The sequence below is a fragment of the Somniosus microcephalus genome, chromosome 10, assembly GCF_052327205.1.
Source record: "Somniosus microcephalus isolate GS21.2 chromosome 10, FLI_Smic_1.0, whole genome shotgun sequence".
Classification (NCBI taxonomy): Eukaryota; Metazoa; Chordata; class Chondrichthyes; order Squaliformes; family Somniosidae; genus Somniosus; species Somniosus microcephalus.
Genome location: NC_140996.1, coordinates 238,298,074 through 238,321,180, shown reverse-complemented (window position 1 = coordinate 238,321,180; position 23,107 = coordinate 238,298,074). Strand labels below are relative to the sequence as shown.

The 23,107-nt window shown below is 57.0% G+C and overlaps 1 protein-coding gene across 2 annotated transcripts in view; it reads left to right on the top strand.

Annotated features, from left to right (window-relative positions):
- Window positions 1-23,107, top strand: part of LOC147112208 (tripartite motif-containing protein 2-like) — a 320,620-nt gene that overhangs the window by 206,268 nt on the left and 91,245 nt on the right. The window lies entirely within an intron of this gene.

Genomic DNA, 23,107 nt, shown 5'->3' with positions numbered 1-23,107 from the left:
GGTGTGCTGGGAGTGGAGTGGGGGTGTGCTGGGAGCGGAGTGCTGGGTGTGCTGGGAGAGGTGTGCTGGGTGTGCTGGGAGCGGAGCGTGTGTGTGCTGGGAGCGGAGTGCTGGGTGTGCTGGGATCGGAGTGGGGGTGTGCTGGGATCGGAGTGCTGGGTGTGCTGGGATCGGAGTGGGGGTGTGCTGGGAGCGGAGTGCTGCGTGTGCTGGGATCGGAGTGCTTGGTGTGCTGGGATCGGAGTGGGGGTGTGCTAGGAGCGTAATGCTGGCTGTGCTGGGATCGGAGTTGGGGTGTGCTGTGTGCGGAGTGGGGGTGTGCTGGGAGAGGAGTGCTGGGTGTGCTGGGTGTGCTGGGAGCGGAGTGCTGGGTGTGCTGGGAGCGGAGTGTGGGTGTGCTGGGAGCAGAGTGCTGGGTGTGCTGGGATCGGAGTGGGGGTGTGCTGGGAGTGGAGTGCTAGGTGTGCTGGGATCAGAGTGGGGGAGTGGTGGGTGTGCTGGGAGTGGAGTGCTGGGTGTGCTGGGGTCGGAGCGGGGGTGTGCTGGGAGCGGAGTACTGGGTGTTCTGGGATCGGAGCACTGCGTGTGCTGGGATCGGAGTGCTGGGTGTGCTGGGATCAGAGTGGGGGTGTGCTGGGAGCATAGTGCTGGGTGTGCTGGGATCGGAGTGGGGGTGTGCTGGCAGCAGAGCGCTGCGTGTGCTGGGATCAGAGTGCTGGGCTCGGAGTGGGGGTGTGTTAGGAGCATAATGCTGTGTGTGCTGGGATCGGAGTGGGGGTGTGCTGGGATCGGCATGCTGGGTGTGCTGGGATCAGAGTGGGGGTGTGCTGGGAGTGTAGTGCTGGGTGTGCTGGGATCGGAGTGGGGGTGTGCTGGGAGCGGAGCGCTGCGTGTGCTGGGATCGGAGTGCTGGGTGTGCTGGGCTCGGAGTGGGGGTGTGCTAGGAGCATAATGCTGGGTGTGCTGGGATCGGAGTGGGGCTGTGCTGTGTGCGGAGTGGGGGTGTGCTGGCGAGGATTGCTAGGTGTGCTGGGTGTGCTGGGAGCAGAGTGCTAGGTGTGCTGGGAGCGGAGTGGGGGTGTGCTGGGTGCGGAGTGCTGGGTGTGCTGGGAGCGGAGTGCTGGGTGTGCTGGGAGCGGAATGGTGGGTGTGCTGGGAGCAGATTGGGGGTGTGCTGGGATCGGAGTGGGGGGGTGCTGGGATCGGAGTGCAGGGTGTGCTGGGAGCGGAGTGCTGGGTGTGCTGGGAGTGGAGTGCTGGCTGTGCTGGGATCGGAGTGGGGTTGTGCTGTGTGCGGAGTGGGGGTGTGCTGGGAGAGGAGTGCTGGGTGTGCTGGGTGTGCTGGGAGTGGAGTGCTGGGTGTGCTGGGATCGGAGCGGGGGTGTGCTGGGAGCGGAGTACTGGGTGTGCTGGGATCGGAGTGCTGCGTGTGCTGGGATCGGAGTGCTGGGTGTGCTGGGAGTGGAGTGCTGGGTGTGCTAGGTTCGGAGCGGGGGAGTGCTGGGTGTGGGGGGAGCAGAGTGGGGTTGTGCTGGGATCAGAGTGCTGGGTGTTCTGGGAGCGGAGTGCTGGGTGTGCTGGGATTGGAGCGCTGCGTGTGCTGGGATCGGAGTGTTGGGTGTGCTGGGAGTGGAGTGCTGGGTGTGCTGGGATCGGAGTGGGCAAGTGCTGGGTGTGGGGGTAGCAGAGTGGGGGTGTGCTGGGAGTGGAGTGCTGGGTGTGCTGGGATCGGAGTGGGGTGTGCTGGGAGCGGAGTGCTGTGTGTGCTGGGAGCGGAGTGCTGGGTGTGCTGGGAGCGGAGTTCTGGGTGTGCTGGGCATGGAGTGGGGGTGTGCTGGGATTGGAGTGCTGCGTGTGCTGGGAGCGGAGTGCTGGGTGTGCTGGGAGCGAAGTGCTGGGTGTGCTGGGATCGGAGCGCTGCGTGTGCTGGGATCGGAGCGCTGAGTGTGCTGGGATCGGAGTGCTGGGTGTGCTGGGAGTGGAGTGCTGGGTGTGCTGGGATCGGAGTGAGGAAGTGCTGGGTGTGGGGGGAGCAGAGTGGGGGTGTGCTGGGAGTGGGGTGCTGGGTGTGCTGGGATCGGAGTGGGGGTGTGCTGGGAGCGGAGTGCTGTGTGTGCTGGGAGCGGAGTGCTGGGTGTGCTGGGAGCGGAGTTCTGTGTGTGCTGGGCATGGAGTGGGGGTGTGCTGGGATTGGAGTGCTGGGTGTGCTGGGAGCGGAGTGCTGGGTGTGCTGGGAGCGAAGTGCTGGGTGTACTGGGATCGGAGCGCTGCGTGTGCTGGGATCGGAGTGCTGGGTGTGCTGGGAGTGGAGTGCTGGGTGTGCCGGGATCAGAGTGGGGAAGTGCTGGGTGTGGGGGGAGCAGAGTGGGGGTGTGCTGGGAGCAGAGTGCTGGGTGTGCTGGGATCGGAGTGGGGGTGTGCTGGGAGCGGAGTGCTGTGTGTGCTGGGAGCGGAGTGCTGGGTGTGCTGGGAGCGGAGTTCTGGGTGTGCTGGGCACAGAGTGGGGGTGTGCTGGGATTGGAGTGCTGGGTGTGCTGGGAGCGGAGTGCTGGGTGTGCTGGGAGCGAAGTGCTGGGTGTGCTGGGAGCGGAGTGCTGGGTGTGCTGGGCGCGGAGTGGGGGTGTGCTGGGAGCTGAGTGTGGGTGTGCTGGGAGCAGAGTGTGGGTCGCTGGGAGCGGAGTGCTGGGTGTGCTGGGATCGGTGTGGGGGTGTGCTGGGATCGGCATGCTGGGTGTGCTGGGATCGGAGTGGGTGTGTGCTGGGAGCGTAGTGCTGAGTGTGCTGGGATCGGTGTGGGGGTGTGCTGGGAGCGGAGCACTGCGTGTGCTGGGATCGGAGTGCTGGGTGTGCTTGGCTCGGAGTGGGGGTGTGCTAGGAGCATAATGCTGGGTGTGCTGGGATCGGAGTGGGGGTGTGCTGTGTGCGGAGTGGGGGTGTGCTGGGAGAGGAGTGCTGGGTGTGCTGGGAGTGGAGTGCTAGTTGTGCTGGGAGTGGAGTGGGGGTGTGCTGGGAGCGGAGTGCTGGGTGTGCTGGGAGCGGAGTGCTGTGTGTGCTGGGAGCGGAATGGTTGGTGTGCTGGGAGTGGATTGGGGGTGTGCTGGGATCGGAGTGGGGGGGTGCTGGGATCGGAGTGCAGGGTGTGCTGGGAGCGGAGCGCTGGGTGTGCTGGGAGTGGAGTGCTGGGTGTGCTGGGAGCAGAGTGCTGGGTGTGCTGGGTGCAGAGTGGGGGTGTGCTGGGAGCAGAGTGGGATGTGCTGGAACGGAGTGGTGGGTGTGCTGGGAGTGGAGTGGGGGTGTACTGGATGCGGAGTGCTGTGTGTGCTGGGAGCGGAGTGGGGGTGTGCTGGGATTGGAGTGAGGGTGTGCTGGGAGCGGAGTGCTGGGTGTGCTGGGAGCGGAGTGGGGCTGTGCTGGGATCAGAGTGCTATGTGTGCTGGGGTCGGCGTGCTGGGTGTGCTGGGAGCGGAGTGCTGGGTGTGCTGGGAGCGGAGTGCTGGGTGCGCTGGGATCGGAGTGGGGGTGTGCTGGGAGCAGAGTGGTGGGTATGCTAAGTTCGGGGTGGGGGTGTGCTGGGAGCGGAGCGCTGCGTGTGCTGGGATCGGAGTGCTGGGTTTGCTGGGATCGGAGTGGGGCTGTGCTGGGAGTGGAGTGGGGGTGTGCTGGGATCGGAGTGGTGGTGTGAAATAAAGAATAGATTTGCCTTTCTAATCTAGGCTTTATTAACTTAAAAATCCTGTAGCACATCGTCAACACCCAGTTCCAACTAAAGGCTGGAAAGAACTGAATTTAAGATGGCCACCACAAATCACATGACATCAACTACCAATGAGATTACAGCATATATCCCAAGGCAGGAACCAAACAACCAATCACAATACTTCTTTCTAAACATAAAGAATAATCACCACATTCACCCCTCCTTTTAAAATATACTCCAACCTAAATAACCTTTACAATTTATAATTAATTATTTACAACTAAAACTATGCACAGACAAAATAAAACTATTCAACATGACACAATACTAAGTGAGCAACAACAATTAGTAACATTGCACATAAGTATTAAGTATCTCTCAACTAAAACAATATAATATAATATTTCAACAATTTTAAAACATTACTATCAATTTAAAAGTCCATTTTCAATCGGTCGACCGGATATCTTGTTCGTGTCGACCTTCTTAACCTTGGTGAAATTCCTTGCCCTCCCACACCAGGAGACACAGAAGTATCTTCTGCAGGAAGGCTATCCATATCCCGATTTTCAACGGTTTCCGGATTAGAAATCCCATCAGTAGGTAAACTGGGACGGTCATGAACATCCATCGAGGGCTGACTAATAGAAGTATAATTATCTGCAGTCGGATTGGAAATATTCGTAGTATCTGTAACAACATCCACATTATCTGAATCATGACTATTGTTAATATCCTCAGAAGAGGGCTGGGCACCACAAGGAGCCAAGTCTTTAATTGAAACGGTACTTTCTTTCCCATCTTGGAATCGAATATGAGCATATTGGGAATTTGACTCCAACAGCTCCACCTCCTCCACTAAAGGATCATATTTTGACAATCTAACATGGCGCCGAAGCAGCACAGGTCCCTACATAGTAAGCCATGAAGGTACCGAATATCCCGTAGTAGATCTCCGCGGATAGTTAAAGAGCCTTTCATGGGGGGTCACATTAGTAGCCGTTGAAAGCAATGATCTAATGGAATGCAGGGCATCAGGCAGTACCATTTCCCACTGTGTATTCTTAAGGTTCCGGGATGTCAAAGCCAATATAACTGCCTTCCAGATCACCCCATTGTATCGTTCGCACTGTCCATTACCCTGGGGATTATACGGGATAGTTCTGCTAGTAGAAATTCCCCGACTCTGAAGGTATTCCTTCAACTGGGAAGACATAAAAGAACTTCCCTGATCCGAATGGATATACGCAGGCATCCCAAAGATGACAAAAAGTTGAGTCAGACATTTGATAACTGTAGCAGCTGATACATCTGCGCAAGGAAAAGCAAAAGGGAACCTTGAAAACTCATCCACAACAGTAAATATATATCGGTTTTGAGTAGTTGAAGGAAGAGGCCCCTTGAAATTGACGCTCAAACGTTCAAAAGGAGAAGTAGCCTTTATAAGATGAGCTCGTTGAGGCTTAAAGAAATTCGGTTTACACCGAGCACAGATAGAACATGATGAAGTCATCCGCTTGACGTCTTCAACTGAAAAGGGCAAATTCTTACTGCGTACGAAGTGTATCATCCTCGTAACCCCAGGATGGCATAAGGCATTGTGAAGATTAATAAGCGTATCTCCGTGAATCACAGAACAATAAGCCCTCGACAGCGCATCAGCAGCAACATTATCCTTCCCCGGACGATAAACTATATCAAAATGGTAACATGCCAACTCAATCCTCCACCTCGTTATTTTATCATTCTTAATCTTTCCAAAATGTTTGACATCAAACATAAAGGACACAGACTTTTGATCAGTTACCAACGTAAAATTTCGCCCCGATAAATAATGCCTCCATTTACGCAGTGCTTCTACTATTGCATACGCCTCTTTCTCTATTGAGGAATGCCTTTTTTCGCTATTGTTCAAGGTACGTGAGAAAAAGGCCACAGGTCTTCCATTTTGGTTCAGAATAGCCCCAATTGCAAAATCAGAAGCATCCGTCTCAATCACAAAAGGAACCTGCTCATCAATAGAATGCACAACTGCTCCAAGGATATCCTTTTTAAAATTATCAAAACACGTCCTGGCCTCCCATGATAGAGGATATGTCGTAGCCCGAATAAGAGGCCGGATCTTCTGTGAAAAATTTGCAATCCAATTAGAATAGTAAGAAAACAGTCCAACAACTCGTTGCAAAGCCTTAGAATTAGTAGGACAAGGTAAATCAATCAATGGTCACAGACGTTCTGGGTCTGGTTTAATCTTGTTTCCCGAGATAATGTACCCCAGTAGATTTACCTCAGTGGTCGAAAAGGTACACTTCTCTTTATTGAAAGTTAAACCAACTTTTTCCGCAGCTTGAAGGAATCTTTCTAAATTAGAATCATGCTCCACCCTTGATTTGCCACACACCGTGATGTCATCTAAGTATGAAAAGGTGTCAGAGAGTTATCACTTATAAAAGCATCCATTGCCCGTTGAAAACAAGCAACACCATTCGTAACACCAAATGGTATTCGGCAAAACTGATACAGCTTTCCACCAGCCTCAAAGGCCGTATATGGTTGATCCTTCTTAACAATAGGAATCTGATGATAAGCACTCTTTAGGTCAATAGTGCTAAAAACCTTATACTGAGATACTTTATTGATAAGCTCATCAATCTTAGGCAAAGGGTATGCATCTAATTGAGTATACCTATTAATAGTTTGGGAATAGTCTATCACCATTCGTTTCTTATGTCTCTCGTTAGTCGTGACAGCTACCTGTGCCCACCAAGGCGAACAACTAGGTTCAATGATTCCTTCCAATAAGAGACGTTGAACTTCAGAATTAATAAATTCTCTATCCTGACTGCTATACCTTCTTGACTTGGTAGCAATTGGCTTACAATCCGGCATCAAATTGGAAAAAAGTGATAATGGAGAAATGGATAAAGAGGTTAATCCACAAATAGATAAAGGTGGCTTAGTCCCGCCAAATGAAAGACTGAGAGACTCGTGTAACTGAAGCACATCATGACCAATCAAAATATCCGCACAGAGATTAGGCAAAACAGATAGGCGTATATCAGTATACGTATTACCTAGAAGAATCAATTTCACAAGGCAACAACCAGCTACTTGTGAAGTGAGAGTCGTCTGAGCCATACACACCTGATAGGAAACAGGTGAAATTTTCAAATGCTTCTCCTTTACAAACTGAAGACTTATAAAACTCTCGGTACTGCCCGTATCTATAAGGGCCTTCACTTCCAACCCATTAACTTTGTTTAGGCCATGAGCAAATGCAGCAGAAATTGATGCAATAAACGCCCTATCTAAAGGCTGAATAGTCACAGAGGAGGTAATTGAACCTAATGATTTACACACACGTGCGTAATGACCTCTCTTGCCGCATTTACTACACACAGCCTCCCGAGCAGGACACTTCAGACGAGGGTGCCGGACGTTCCCACAAAAACACTTCTGAATCCTAGAGGCAACAGCCGCTGAAGTAGAAACTGTTTCAGAATCTAGTAAACCACTCCTATTAAGTCCACATAATTCCTTTTCATCCGGAACTGCCGAAACCACAGTCACAGGCCGATTAAAAAGAGCATAAGAATCCGAACTTCTCTGAGCCACATCCAATGTAGAAGTTTGCTCAAAAGCACTCTTAAGATCCAAAGTCTTATTTTCTAACAACCGCTGACGAATTGATCGAGACAGTAATCCATTAATAAAAGCATCCCGTACCGATTCTTCCTTATATTCTTCAGCCGTCACGGCCTTATAATTACAGTTAACACTAAGGCACCGAAGTGCTTGTAAATAAGTATCCAAAGATTCTCCCACCTGCTGCCTACGGGCAGATAGAAGGTGACGTGCAAATACCACATTCTTTGGTTTAACAAAAATCTTTTCCAATGTAGAAATAGCCACTTCGTAAGTTTTACAGTCCAAAATGTACTTATACACATCCGGAGCAATATAGTTGATCAGCATATTCAGCTTATTTAGAGACTCTTGATCCAACACGCCCAAAAAGTTTTTAAATGTACAATACCAATGTTTCCATTTATCATCCACTCCTGCAGAATTGGGGTCAGCATTGAATCGTTCTGGTTGAAGATATCGCTCCATTCTGACATAAAGTTAATAAATTGAAATAAAGAATAGATTTGCCTTTCTAATCTAGGCTTTATTAACTTAAAAATCCTGTAGCACATCTTCAACACCCAGTCCCAACTAAAGGCTGGAAAGAACTGAATTTAAGATGGCCACCACAAATCACATGACATCAACTACCAATGAGATTACAGCATATATCACAAGGCAGGAACCAAACAACCAATCACAATACTTCTTACTAAACATAAAGAATAATCACCACGGGGTGTGCTGTGTGCGGCGTGCTGGGTGTGCTGGGAGCGGAGTGTGCGTGTGCTGGGAGCAGAGTGGGTGTGTGCTGGGATCGGCGTGCTGGGTGTGCTGGGAGCGGAGTGCTGGGTGTGCTGGGAGCGGAGTGGGGGTGTGCTGGGATCGACGTGCAGGGTCTGCTGGGATCGGTGTGATGCATGTGCTGGGATTGTTGTGCTGGGATCGGAGTGGGGGTGTGCTGGGATCGGAGTGCTGGGTGTGCTGGGATCAGAGTGCTGGGTGTGCTGGGAGCGGAGTGGGAGTGTTCTGGGAGCGGATTGGGTGTGTGCTGGGAGCGGAGTGCTGGGTGTGCTGGGAGCGGAGGGCTGGGTGTGCTGGGAGCGGAGTGCTGGGTGTGCTGGGAGCGGAGGGCTGGGTGTGCTGGGAGGGAATGCTGGGTGTGCTGGGAGCGGAGTGCGGGTTGTGGTGGGAGCGGAGTGGGGGTGTGCTGGGATCAGAGTGTGTGTGTGCTGGGAGTGGAGTGCTGGGTGTGCTGGGAGCAGAGTGGGGTTGTGCTGGGATCGGCGTGCTGGGTGTGTTGGGAGCGAAGTGGGGGTGTGCTGGGAGTGGAGTGGGGGTGTGCTGGGAGCGGAGTGCTGGGTGTGCTGGGAGCGGAGTGGCGTGTGCTGGGAGCGGTGTGCTGAGTGTGCTGGGATTGTTGTGCTGGGATCGGAGTGTGGTTGTGCTGGGATTGGAGTGCTGGGTGTGCTGGGATTGGAGTGCTGGGTGTGCTGGGAGCGGAGTGCTGGGTGTGCTGGGTGCGGAGTGCTGGGAGCGGAGTGCTGGGTGTGCTGGGAGCGGAGTGCGGGTGTGCTGGGAGTGGAGTGCTGGGTGTGCTGGGAGCGCAGTGGGGGTGTCCTGGGAGCGGAGTGCTGGGCGTGCTGGACGCGGAGTGGGGGTGTGCTGGGAGCGGAGTGTGGGTGTGCTGGGAGCGGAGTGTGGGTGTGCTGGGAGCGGAGTGCTGGGTGTGCTGGGATCGGAGTGGGGGTGTGCTGGGAGCGGAGCGCTGCGTGTGCTGGGATCGGAGTGCTGGGTGTGCTGGGCTCGGAGTGGGGGTGTGCTAGGAGCATAATGCTGGGTGTGCTGGGATCGGAGTGGGGGTGTGCTGTGTGCGGAGTGGGGGTGTGCTGGGAGAGGAGTGCTGGGTGTGCTGGGTGTGCTGGGAGCGGAGTGCTGGGTGTGCTGGGAGCAGAGTGGGGGTGTGCTGGGAGCGGAGTGCTGGGTGTGCTGGGAGCAGAGTGCTGGGTGTGCTGGGAGTGCTGGGAGCGGAATGGTGGGTGTGCTGGGAGCGGATTGGGGGTGTGCTGGGATCGGAGTGGGGGGTGCTGGGATCGGAGTGCAGGGTGTGCTGGGAACGGAGTGCTGGGTGTTCTGGGAGTGGAGTGCTGGGTGTGCTGGGAGCAGAGTGCTGGGTGTGCTGGGAGCGGAGTGGGGGTGTGCTGGGAGCAGAGTGGGGTGTGCTGGAACGGAGTGGTGGGTTTGCTGGGAGTGGAGTGGGGGTGTACTGGGAGCGGAGTGCTGGGTGTGCTGGGAGCGGAGTGGGGCTGTGCTGGGATCAGAGTGCAGGGTGTGCTGGGATCGGCATGCAGGGTGTGCTGGGATTTGAGTGCTGGGTGTGCTGGGAGCGAACTGAGGCTGTGCTGGGTTCGGAGTGCAGGGTGTGCTGGGATCGGAGTGCTGGGTGTGCTGGGATCGGAGTGGGAGAGTGCTGAGAGCGGAGTGCTAGGTTTGCTGGGATCAGAGTGCTGGGTGTGCAGGGATTGATGAGCTGGGTGTGCTGGGATTGGAGTGCTGGGTGTGCTGGGATCAGAGTGCTATGTGTGCTGGGGTTGGCGTGCTGGGTGTGCTGGGAGCGGAGTGCTGGGTGTGCTGGGAGCGGAGTGCTGGGTGTGCTGGGATCGGAGTGGGGGTGTGCTGGGAGCGGAGCGCTGTGTGTGCTGGGATCGGCGTGCTGGGTGTGCCGGGATCGGAGTGGGGGTGTGCTGGGAGCAGAGTGGTGGGTGTGCTAAGTTCGGAGTGGGGGTGTGCTGGGAGCGGAGCGCTGCGTGTGCTGGGATCGGAGTGCTGGGTGTGCTGGGATCGGAGTGGGGGTGTGCTGTGTGCGGCGTGCTGGGTGTGCTGGTAGCGGAGTGTGCGTGTGCTGGGAGTAGAGTGGGTGTGTGCTGGGATTGGAGCGGGGGATTGCTGGGAGCGGAGTGCTGGGTGTGCTGGGAGCGGAGTGCTGGGTGTGCTGGAAGCGGAGTGCTGGGTGTGCTGGGAGCGGATTGGGGTTGTGCTGTGATCGACGTGCAGGGTCTGCTGGGATCGGTGTGATGCATGTGCTGGGATTGTTGTGCTGGGATCGGAGTGGGGGTGCGCTGGGATCGGCGTGCTGGGTGTGCTGGGATCAGAGTGCTGGGTGTGCTGGGAGTGGAGTGGGAGTGTTCTGGGAGCGGATTGGGTGTGTGCTGGGAGCGGAGTGCTGGGTGTGCTGGGAGCGGAGTGCTGGGTGTGCTGGGAGCGGAGTGCTGGGTGTGCTGGGAGCGGAGTGGGGGTGTGCTGGGATCGACGTGCAGGGTCTGCTGGGATCGGTGTGATGCATGTGCTGGGATTGTTGTGCTGGGATCGGAGTGGGGGTGTGCTGGGATCGGAGTGTTGGGTGTGCTGGGATCAGAGTGCTGGGTGTGCTAGGAGCGGAGTGGGAGTGTTCTGGGAGCGGATTGGGTGTGTGCTGGGAGCGGAGTGCTGGGTGTGCTGGGAGCGGAGTGCTGGGTGTGCTGGGAGCGGAGTGCTGGGTGTGCTGGGAGCGGAGTGGGGGTGTGCTGGGAGCGGAGTGCTGTGTGTGCTGGGAGCGGAGTGCTGGGTGTGCTGGGAGCGGAGTGGGGGTGTGCTGGGATCAGAGTGTGTGTGTGCTGGGAGTGGAGTGCTGGGTGTGCTGGGAGCAGAGTGGGGTTGTGCTGGGATCGGCGTGCTGGGTGTGTTGGGAGCGAAGTGGGGGTGTGCTGGGAGTGGAGTGGGGGTGTGCTGGGAGCGGAGTGCTGGGTGTGCTGGGAGCGGAGTGGGGTGTGCTGGGAGCGGTGTGCTGAGTGTGCTGGGATTGTTGTGCTGGGATCGGAGTGTGGTTGTGCTGGGATTGGAGTGTTGGGTGTGCTGGGATCAGAGAGCTGGGTGTGCTGGGAGCGGAGTGGGAGTGTTCTGGGAGTGGATTGGGTGTGTGCTGGGAGCGGAGTGTTGGGTGTGCTGGGTGCAGAGTGCCGGGAGCGGAGTGCTGGGTGTGCTGGGAGTGGAGTGCGGGTGTGCTGGGAGCGGAGTGCTGGGTGTGCTGGGAGCGGAGTGCTGGGTGTGCTGGGAGCGGAGTGGTGGTGTGCTGGGAGCAGAGTGGGGGAGTGCTGTGTGTGGTGGGAGCAGAGTGGGGGTGTGCTGGGAGCGGAGTGGGGTTGTGCTGGGAGCGGAGTCTGGGTGTGCTGGGAGTGGAGTGCTGGGTTTGCTGGGAGCAGAGTGGGATTGTGCTGGGTTCGGCGTGCTGGGTGTGTTGGGAGCGAAGTGGGGGTGTGCTGGGTGTGGAGTGGGATGTGCTGGAGCGGTGTGCTGAGTGTGCTGGGATTGTTGTGCTGGGATCGGAGTGTGGGTGTGCTGGGATCGGAGTGGGGGAGTGCCGAGAGCAAGGTCAGGGAGTGCCGGGATCGGAGTGCTGGATGTGCTGGGAGCGGAGTGCTGGGTGTGCTGGGAGCGGAGTGTGAGTGTGCTGGGATCGGCGTGTGGTTGTGCTGGGAGCAGAGTGCTGGATGTGCTGGGAGCGGAGTGCTGGGTGTGCTGGGAGCGGAGTGGGGGTGTGCTGGGAGCAGAGTGCTGGGTGTGCTGGGATCGGAGTGCTGGGTGTGCTAGGATCGGAGTGCTGGGTGTGCTGGGATCGGAGCAGGGGAGTGCTGTGTGTGGTGGGAGCAGAGTGGGGGTGTGCTGGGATCGGAGCGGGGGAGTGCTGTGTGTGGTGGGAACGGAGTGGGGGTGTGCTGCGATTCGAGTGCTGGGTGTGCTGGGATCGGAGTGGGGATGTGCTGGGAGCGTAGTGCTGCGTGTGCTGGGATAGGAGTGGGGGTGTGCTGGGAGCGGAGTGCTGCGTGTGCTGGGATCGGAGTGCTGGGTGTGCTTGGATCGGAGAGGGGGTGTGCTGGGAGCGGAGTGGGAGTGTGCTGGGAGAGGAATGCTGGGTGTGCTGGGTATGCTGGGAGCGGAGTGCTGGGTGTGCTGGGAGCGGAGTGGGGGTGTGCTGGGAGCGGAGTGCTGGGTGTGCTGGGAGTGGTGTGCCGGGTGTGCTGGGAGCAGAATGCTGGGAGTGCTGGGAGCGGATTGGGGGTGTGCTGGGATCGGAGTGGGGGTGTGCTGGGATCGGAGTGCAGGGTGTGCTGGGAGCGGAGTGCTGGGTGTGCTGGGAGCGGAGTGCTTGGTGTGCTGGGAGTGGAGTGCTGGGTGTCCTGGGAATGGAGTGGTGGGTGTGCTGGGAGCGGAGTGGGGGTGTGCTGGGAACGGAGTGGGGGTGTGCTGGGAGCGGAGTGCTGTGTGTTCTGGGTTCAGAGTGCTGGGTGTGCTGGGATCGGTGTGGGGGTGTGCTGGGAGCGGAGTGCTGGGTGTGCTAGGATCGGAGTGGGGGTGTGCTGGGAGTGGAGCGCTGCATGTGCTGGGATCGGAGTGCTGGGTGTACTGGGATCGGAGTGGGGGTGTGCTGGGAGTGGAGTGGGGGGGTGCTGGGATCGGAGTGGGGTTGTGCTGTGTGCAGCGTGCTGGGTGTGCTGGGAGCAGAGTGTGCGTGTGCTGGGAGCAGAGTGGGTGTGTGCTGGGATCGGAGCGGGGGAGTGCTGGGAGCGGAGTGCTGGGTGTGCTGGGAGCGGTGTGCTGGGAGCGGATTGCTGGGTGTGCTGGGAGCGGAGTGGGGGGGTGCTGTGACCGGCGTGCAGGGTGTGCTGGGATCGGTGTGTTGCGTGTGCTGGGATTGTTGTGCTGGGATCGGAGTGGGGGTGTGCTGGGATCAGAGTGCTGGGTGTGCTGCGAGCGGAGTGCTGGATGTGCTGGGTGTGGAGTGGGGGTGTGCTGGGATTGGAGTGCTGGGTGTGCTGGGAGCGGAGTGCTAGGTGTGCTGGGACCGAAGTGCTGGGAGCGGAGTGCTGGGTGTGCTGGGAGCAGAGTGCTGGGTGTGCTGGGAGTGGAGTGCTAGGTGTGCTGGGAGCGATGTGCTGGGTGTGCTGGGAGCGCAGTGGGGGTGTGCTGGGAGCGGCGTGCTGGGTGTGCTGGGCGTGGAGTGGGGGTGTGCTGGGAGCTGAATGTGGGTGTGCTGGGTGCGGAGTGTGGGTGTGCTGGGAGCGGAGTGCTGGGTGTGCTAGGATCGGAGTGGGGGTGTGCTGGGATCGGAGTGGGGGTGTGCTGGGATCGGAGTGGGGGTGTGCTGGGAGCCTAGTGCTGGGATCGGAGTGGGGGTGTGCTGGGAGCGGAGCACTGCGTGTGCTGGGATCGGAGTGCTGGGTGTGCTGGGAGCGGAGTGCTGGGTGTGCTGGGTGCGGAGTGGGGGTGTGCTAGGATTGGAGTGCTGGGTGTGCTGGGAGCGATGTGCTGGGTGTGCTGGGAGCGCAGTGGGGGTGTGCTGGGAGCGGAGTGCTGGGTGTGCTGGGCGCGGAGTGGGGGTGTGCTGGGAGCTGAATGTGGGTGTGCTGGGTGCGGAGTGTGGGTGTGCTGGGAGCGGAGTGCTGGGTGTGCTAGGATCGGAGTGGGGGTGTGCTGGGATCGGAGTGGGGGTGTGCTGGGATCAGAGTGGGGGTGTGCTGGGAGCGTAGTGCTGGGATCGGAGTGGGGGTGTGCTGGGAGCGGAGCGCTGCGTGTGCTGGGATCGGAGTGCTGGGTGTGTTGGGATCGGAGTGGGGGTGTGCTAGGAGCGTAATGCTGGCTGTGCTGGGATCGGAGTGGGGGTGTGCTGTGTGCGGAGTGGGGGTGTGCTGGGAGAGGAGTGCTGGGTGTGCTGGGAGTGGAGTGCTGGGTGTGCTGGGATCGGTGTGGGGGTGTGCTGGGAGCGGAGTGCTGGGTGTGCTAGGATCGGAGTGGGGGTGTGCTGGGAGCGGAGCGCTGCGTGTGCTGGGATCGGAGTGCTGGGTGTACTGGGATCGGAGTGGGGGTGTGCTGGGAGTGGAGTGGGGGGGTGCTGGGATCGGAGTGGGGTGTGCTGTGTGCAGCGTGCTGGGTGTGCTGGGCGCGGAGTGGGGGTGTGCTGGGAGCTGAATGTGGGTGTGCTGGGTGCGGAGTGTGGGTGTGCTGGGAGCGGAGTGCTGGGTGTGCTAGGTTCGGAGTGGGGGTGTGCTGGGATCGGAGTGGGGGTGTGCTGGGATCGGAGTGGGGGTGTGCTGGGAGCGTAGTGCTGGAATCGGAGTGGGGGTGTGCTGGGAGCGGAGCGCTGCGTGTGCTGGGATCGGAGTGCTGGGTGTGCTGGGATCGGAGTGGGGGTGTGCTAGGAGCGTAATGCTGGCTGTGCTGGGATCGGAGTGGGGGTGTGCTGTGTGCGGAGTGGGGGTGTGCTGGGAGAGGAGTGCTGGGTGTGCTGGGAGCGGAGTGCTGGGTGTGCTGGGAGCGGAATGGGGGTGTGCTGGGATCGGATTGGGGGTGTGCTGGGATCGGAGTGGGGCTGTGCTGGAATCGGAGTGCAGGGTGTGCTGGGAGCGGAGTGCTGGGTGTGCTGGGATTGGAGTGGGGGTGTGCTGGGATCGGAGTGCTGGGTGTCAGGGTTGGGGTCACGGGGCCGTATAGACACGGGGTCATGCTGTCCGGGCAAGGCTGGTTCTGGACCCAAGTGCAGACAGAAGAGGCGAGAAGCAGATATGCAGTCTTAAATAACAGTACTTTACTAGAATCACACAGGTAAACAGTTACAAAACATAGGAGCTCGGGAGCATTTAAACTAGTATGGCAGGGGGCTAGAAACCTATGTAGTGAAATAGAGGAAAGTGAAAGGCAGACAGAAATAAATGGTAAAAGGGTGAGGAACAAAAAACAAAGGGCCAAACTAATTCATAAAAAATGTGAGCATAAAAAAAGCCTGAGGGTTTTATACCTTAATGCGAGAAGCATCAGGAACAAGGTAGATGAATTAGCTGTGGAAATAGAGGTTAATAATTATGATCTAATTGGGATTACGGAAACATGGTTGCAGGGTGAGCAGGGCTGGGAGCTTAACATACAGGGGTATTCAGTATTTAGGAAGGATCGACAAAAAAGAAAGGGAGGAGGGGTAGCATTGCTAGTAAAAGAGGGGATAAATGCAATTGAAAAGAAGGATATTAACTCAGTTAATACAGAATCTATATGGGTGGAGCTAAGAAATAGCGAGGGGCGAAAAACATTAATAGGAGTGGTATATAGGCCTCCAAATAGTAAAATAGAGGTTAGGGAGGGCATCACGAGGGAAATTAGAGAAGCGTGCAATAAGAGCACAGCTGTCATCATAGGTGACTTTAACTTACATATAGATTGGACTAGCCTAATCAGTAAAAATAATGAGGAGGAGGAATTCCTTGAGTGTTTAAGGGATGGTTATCTGGATCAATATGTCGAGGAACCAACTCGGGAACAGGCTATATTGGACTGGGTACTGTGCAATGAGAAGGGACTAATCAGTAATCTTGTTGTACGGGGACCCTTGGGTCAGAGCGATCATAACATGATCGATTTCTCACTCGAAATGGAGAGCGAAGAAATTGACTCAGAGACTAAGGTCCTGAATTTAAACAAGGGGAATTATGATGCCATGAGACGGGAACTGAGTAGGTCTGATTGGACAACGTTCCTGAGAGGACTGGAGGTAGATAAACAATGGCAAACATTTAAAGATAGAATGACAAAATTGCAAAAATTGTTTATACCAATCTGGCATAAAAGGAAATCTAAAAAGGTGACTCAACCGTGGATAACAGGGGAAATTAGAGACAGCATAAAATCCAAAGATAGGGCGTATAAAATAGCCAAAAAAAGCGCCAGAGCGGAAGATTGGGAACAGTTTAAGATAGAGCAAAGGAGGGCAAAGGGCATGATCAAGAGGGGCAAAATAGCTTACGAAAACAAGCTGGCGGAAAATATAAAAACTAACTCCAAAAGCTTTTATAAATATATCAAAAGGAAAAGACTGGTGAAAACCAAAGTTGGTCCATTGCAGTCAGATACGGGGGAATATATAATGGGAAATAAGGAAATGGCAGATCAACTAAATGCATACTTTGGGTCAGTCTTTACGAAGGAAGACACAAAAAACCTCCCTGGGATATCGGGAAAAATAGGGACATTGGCAAAGGAGGAACTGACGCAAATCAATATCTCTAAGGATATGGTGTTAAGGAAGCTAAAGGGATTGAAGGTGGACAAATCCCCAGGGCCTGATAACATGCATCCTAGGGTACTGAAGGAGGTGGCCCTAGAGATAGCGGATGCACTAAGGATGATTTTTCAGAATTCATTAGACTCGGGAACAGTGCCGATGGATTGGAGGGTAGCTAACGTTACCCCACTATTCAAAAAGGGGGGTAGGGAAAAAGCAGGTAATTACAGACCTGTAAGCCTTACATCAGTTGTGGGCAAAATGCTGGAGTCCATCATTAAGGATGAAATAGCGGAGCACTTAGCAAATGGGGACAGGATAGGACAGAGTCAACATGGATTTACAAAGGGTAAATCGTGCTTGACTAATCTATTGGAATTTTTTGAGGGAGTAACTGGTAGAATAGATGGGGGAGAGCCAGTAGATGTGGTGTACCTGGACTTCCAAAAGGCCTTCGATAAGGTCCCACATAAAAGATTAGCATGGAAAATTGAGGCTCATGGGATAAAGGGGAAAGTTTTGGCGTGGATAGGGAACTGGCTGTCAGATAGAAAACAGAGAGTTGGAATAAACGGCTCATTTTCTGAATGGCAGGCAGTAACAAGTGGGGTACCACAGGGATCTGTCCTGGGCCCCCAGCTGTTCACAATTTACATTAATGACCTGGATCAGGGAGTCGGATGCAGCATTTCCAAATTTGCAGACGACACTAAACTAGGAGGGGGGGTGGGCTCAGAGGAAGAGACCAGGAAGCTCCAGAGCGATTTGGACAGACTGGGCGATTGGGCGGATAAATGGCAGATGCACTATAATGTGGACAAGTGCGAAGTTATCCACCTTGGGTGCAGGAACGGGAGGGCAAATTATTATTTAAATGGCAATAGATTGGGAGAGGGGGAAGTACAGAGAGACCTGGGTGTTCTTGTACACCAGTCACTGAAGGCGAGCATGCAGGTGCAACAGGCGGTCAAGAAGGCAAACGGTATGCTGGCCTTCATAGCAAAAGGGTTAGAATACAGGAACAGGGATACCTTGCTGCAGCTGTACAGGGCACTGGTGAGACCACACCTCGAGTACTGTGTACAGTTTTGGTCGCCTCATCTGAGGAAGGATGTTCTTGCCATGGAGGGGGTGCAGCGGCGATTCACCAGGCTGATACCAGGAATGGCGGGAATGACCTATGAGGAGAGACTATGTAGTTTAGGGATGTACACACTGGAGTTTAGAAGATTGAGAGGGGACCTCATAGAAGTGTATAAAATTCTGACAGGTCTAGACAGACTGGATGCAGAAGGAATGTTTCCCTTGGCGGGTGAGAACAGAACTAGAGGACATAATTTAAGGATAAGGGCTAAACCATTTAGGACAGAGATGAGGGGGAATTTCTTCACTCAGAGAGTGGTGAACCTGTGGAACTCATTGCCACAGAGGGCAGTGTACGCCAGCTCATTAAATATATTTAAGAGGGAATTAGATATATTTCTACGGGCAAAAGGGGTTAAGGGTTACGGAGAGAAGGCGGGGACGGGATACTGAATTAAAGGATCAGCCATGATCTCATCGAATGGCGGAGCAGGCACGAAGGGCCGAATGGCCTACTCCTGCTCCTATCTTCTATGTATCTATGTATCTATGTAAGACAAGCTACCACATAGGCAAATGGCTAGTCAAGACTGAGCTCAAGACAAGCTACCTCAGGGCAACCAGCTTGTCAAGATAGGAACTCAAGACAAGCTACCATGAGGCAACCGGCTTGTCCAAACTGAGCTCAAGACAGGCTACCACAGGGCAACCGGCTTGTCCAAAACTGAGCACCTAGTCAAGACTGACTCCCTTGTCAGGACTGAGCCCAGAGGGAAGAAACCACAGAACTTAAATACAAGCAAAAACAGGTGAAACCAATAAACCAGATAAAAGGCAGTTAAATAATAAACACAGGAGAAACTAATAACAATTAACAAAGGGAAACCAACCAGTGAAGGTGCCATCTAGGGGTTAGTGAAGCAACTGACCGGCACCCTCACACAAGCTCAGTCTGTTCCTTGCAGTCAGAGGAGCAGGTTGTGTTGCTGAGCTGCTCCTGCTGCTGCTGTGGGGAGAGTGTGTGGTTGCCTTGGCCTGGGAGTAAAGTGGAAGGAAGGAGTGACCCCAGGCCACCACCACTACAACCTTCCCACACCAACCCATCCACATCATCGACAGAGGTGCCTGGAGAGGAAGGAGTGGAGGACAGAGGAGAAGGCCAGCATTAGAACAGGTGAGGCCTTTTCCAGCACTGCCTCCCAATTCGGCCTCCAGCCCAGGAGAGGGAGAGAGGGAGAGAGGATACAAACAGCTCCACTTGGAAGGAGGCGAGGAGCTGCAACTGAAACATCTGCAGGTGGGTGTCTCTGTGTATTCCCCCGAAAGACTTTTGCATTCTAGGCGGGGGGAGGGAAAGAAGACGGGCCGAAAGCCTGGCCTGGGTTGGCTGGAGCCTGCCCAGGTGAAGCTTGTTTTCCTGCGCATCGAGAAGACCTGGTGTGGGCTGACCTTGGGCGTTCTCCGGCCTGCCCAGGCGAAGACATCTTCTCACCCTGCCCGAAGACCGGCTTATAGCTTAAAGACTTTGTGAATTACCATCGGGGGAGTACACCCTGCCGACACCCACCCACCGTCTACCATCGTTGAGTGGGGACCCTGCCTTTGCGGCCCCCCCCTCCTTCCCACCCCCCCTCTCTCTCTCTCTTTGTCCTCTCTCTGCCTCTCCAAAAGGCACCTCTTTTCCTGTTTATTATTACTAATTGAGCAGAGGGAGGAAAGGGCCCCCTCCCAATTTATACCATCAAGGGGAGAGGTGGCCCAGTACATTTACACTCCCTCTGCTCAGGACTCTCTTACCGAGGCCATTAAAAACCTCCAAGCCTGTGACGGAGTTGGGGTGTGTGTAGCTCTTTTTTAAGAACCACCCCATGATGGCCAGTACTTCTTCGGCGGTGACGGGGCCGGCGATGACTTACGTGGCGGCGACGGCCAAAGCCACGGCCGCTCCCGCTGCTGCCACTGCCCCGTCGCCGTTCCGGCTAATGACTAAGAAGCTTGGGGTGAAGAGCTACACCCACCCCAACATGACCATCGAGGCGTGCGTCAAGGCTATGGCTGGGGTTGTCGGCCCTCCGGCCATAGTGGCCGCCTCGAAGATGTATGGGAGGGCTGTATTCTTCCTGGAGTCTGAGCGGGCGGTGGCCCTGGCCATCGCCAAGGGGCTCACCGTGGGCGGGACCTTCCTGCCGGTGGACCCTCTTGAGGCCACCGCGCAGAGGGTCGTTCTGTCAAACGTCCTGCCCTTTATCGCCGGTGAGCTCCTCCTCCCCCACTTATACCAACTCGGGGAGGTGAGGTCGGGGATTTCTCCGATCCCGCTCGGATTCCGGGAGAGCAGCCTTCGCCATGCCTTCTCCTTCCGGCGCCAGGCCTTTATCCAGCTGGCGCGGGAGGGGGAGACGGACGGGGCCTTTACGGTCCTCCACGAGGGGACCCCGTACCGCGTCTTCTGGACGACGGATGGCGTGCGGTGCCACGCCTGTAAGGAGGTGGGGCACGTTCGGAAAAACTGCCCCGCCTCCAAAGCCGCCAGGGTGACTGGCGTGGCCAAGGCTGGCGCCGCCGCCGCTCCTCCCTCCGGGTCTAGCCGTGCCCCCTCCCAAACAAATGCCACCGGGGCGCGGTCGTCGTCGGAGGCCATCGCCATCCAGGCCTCCGGCGGGGGGGAGGAGGGAGGTCCGGTCGGAAAGAAGGCGCGGTACAAGACCAAAAACCGCAGGGTGGGTCCCCCCGTGGAGGGCGTCCCCCTTGATTTGAAGCCCCTGACGCCCGAGCGCGTCATCGCGCTGATCGCGGAGTGCGGAGGTGAGGGGGACCTCGTGCCTGAGCCCGTGGCCGCGACCGCCGAGGCGGGTACGCTAGAACCTGCGGCCGGGCTCGGGCCCGGGGGACCCGAAGAACTCGCTCCACCGCAGGGAGCAGGGGAGGCCCCTGAAGAAATGGAGTCCTCCCTCTACCCCTCCGCACTCAAGAGAAGGCGCGACCCCCTGGACGAGGAGGAGGACCGGGAGGAGGAAGGTCCCTCCAGTCGGGGGGAGTCGTCGCCCGCTGCGGATACTGCGCCCCACCCCACCGCTGACACCATCGCGGGCAAACGGCAGGGGTCGCCTGTCCCTGGGGAGGCTGAGGCAGAGGCGTCTGCCCAGTTTGTGCCTCCCGGGGATGGGGACGAGACCCTGCCCGTGGGGGGGGTCGCGGAACAACCCGCGGCGGGGATTGACCCCTTAACGGTGGAATTGCCCCTCGACGAGTCGGGCGGCTTGGGGTCTGGGTCGGGCGAGCTCGCGGAAGATGAGCTCGCCCAGAGCTGCCCGGACTTTTCCCAGGTGCTGCTCGACTTCGTCGAGGTCTGTCAACAATTTACCCCATCTGCTGGGTCGCCCTTCCTTCCCCCGTTAGTGATAAGTAGGGGTTGGTTTATGCTTCTGAAATGAAGATAACCATAGCCAGCCTCAACATCAACGGCAGCAGGGAGGCGCGCCGCAGATTTAACAACTTTTCGGTCCGTCGGGACGGGAAGTATGCGGTGTGCTTCCTGCAAGAAACCCACACCGTTCCGGGAGACGAAGCTACGTGGCTCCTGGAGTGGCAAGGAGGGGTCAACATGAGTCACCTCTCCAGTGTTTCCAGTGGGGTGGCTATCTTGTTGGCCCCGCATTTTCAGCCGGAGATCTTGGGGGTCAAGGAGCTCGTGCCGGGCCGCTTGCTCCAGGTCACTGTTCGCCTGGGGGGCGTGCCACTCCATCTAGTGAACGTGTACGCCCCTCAGGCCGGTGCGCAGCAGGTGCGCTTCTTTGAAGAAGTGTCCACTCTTTTGGGCTCAATCGACGCGGGCGAGTGCGTTATCCTCGGGGGGGATTTTAATTGTACCCTCGAGGCGAGGGACCGCACGGGTGCCCTGCCTTGCCCGGCGGCGACGGAGAAGTTGAGGGACCTGGTCGGGTCCCTCGACTTGGTGGACGTCTGGTGAAATCTCTATCCCGACTCCAGCGCCTTCACTTGCGTGAGGTCTGGGAGAGGAGCGTCCAGGATCGACTGCCTCTACATTTCTCGGGCATACGTCTCCTGCGTTCCAGCGGCTTCCATGCGGCTGGTGCCATGCACGGACCACCACCTGGTGTGGGCGGAGCTCGTTCTGCCGCGCGCACGGGGGGGTCCGCGTATTGGCACTTTAACAATCTGCTGCTGGAGGACGCACGGTTCCGGGATTCGTTTAGTCGGTTCTGGGCCGGCTGGAGAAGGAAGCAGGGGGGCTTCCCCTCCTTGAGGCTATGGTGGGATGTGGGCAAGGCTCACATCCGTCTCTTCTGTCAGGAGTACGCGAAGGGGTCGACCAAGAGGCGGGAGGCCCGGGTCGGGCAGTTGGAGAAGGAGGTGCTCGACCTCGAGTCCCGTCTCGGTCAAGTCGTCGAGGATCCGGCCCTGCGGCTGGTGTACGAAGAGAAGAAGGGCGCGCTGAAGGACCTGCAGCTCGTTGGGTCCCGAGGCGCGTATGTGAGGTCGCGGATCCAGTTCCTGCGGGACCTGGACCGCGGCTCCCTCTTCTTCTACTCGCTGGAAAAAAGACGGGGGGTCCGTAAGCAGCTCTTGGAGCTGCTGGCCGACGACGGATCTCTGGTCTCGGATCCGGAGGGAATCCGCGCGGAAACCCGCGCCTATTACGGGGCTCTGTTCTCTCCGGATCCGTCCAGCGAGGACGCGCGCAGAGTTTTGTGGGAGGACCTGCCGAAGGTCGGCCTGGAGGGCGCCGAAAAATTGGACGCTCCTCTGAGTTTGGAGGAGCTGTCCGGCGCCCTCCGCCAGCTCTCTAGGGGGAAGTCCCCGGGGCTGGACGGGCTGACCGTGGAGTTCCACAGGGCGTTCTGGGGCGTCCTGGGGGGCGACTACGCGCGGGTCCTGGGGGAATGTTTGGCGACCGGGGAGATGCCCCTCTCTTGGCGCAGGGCGGTGATTGTCCTGCTGCCTAAGAAGGGTGATCTCCATCTCCTTAAGAACTGGCGCCCGGTCTCCCTCCTCAGCACGGATTACAAAATCTTTGCCAGGGCCATGTCAGTTCGCCTTGGCGCCGTGCTGGCCCACATGATCCACCCCCACCAGTCCTACACGGTCCCGGGCCGGACCATCTATGATAACATCCATCTGGTCCGGGACCTGGTCCACCACTCCCAGAGGGCTGGTCTGTCGGTCGCCTTCCTTTCCCTGGATCAGGAGAAGGCGTTCGACAGGGTGGATCACGAGTATCTTTTCGGGACTCTGCGCGCATTCGGGTTCGGGACGCATTTTGTCGCCCGGATCCGACTTCTGTACGCTGCCGCGGAGTGTCTGATTAAAGTTAACGGGTCCTTGACGGCGCCCCTTCGCTTCGGGAGGGGGGTGCGTCAGGGATGCCCCATGTCCGGCCAGTTATATGCCATTTGCGTAGAGCCTTTCCTGCGCCTCTTGCGGAAGAGGTTGGCGGGACTGGCTCTGCAAGGGCCGGGCGTGGAGGTGGTCCTCTCGGCTTACGCCGATGACGTGCTCCTCATGGTCACGGATCCCGTTGACTTGCGGAGGATGCGGGAATGCCAGCAGATTTACTCGGACGCATCCTCCGCCAGGATCAACTGGGAGAAATG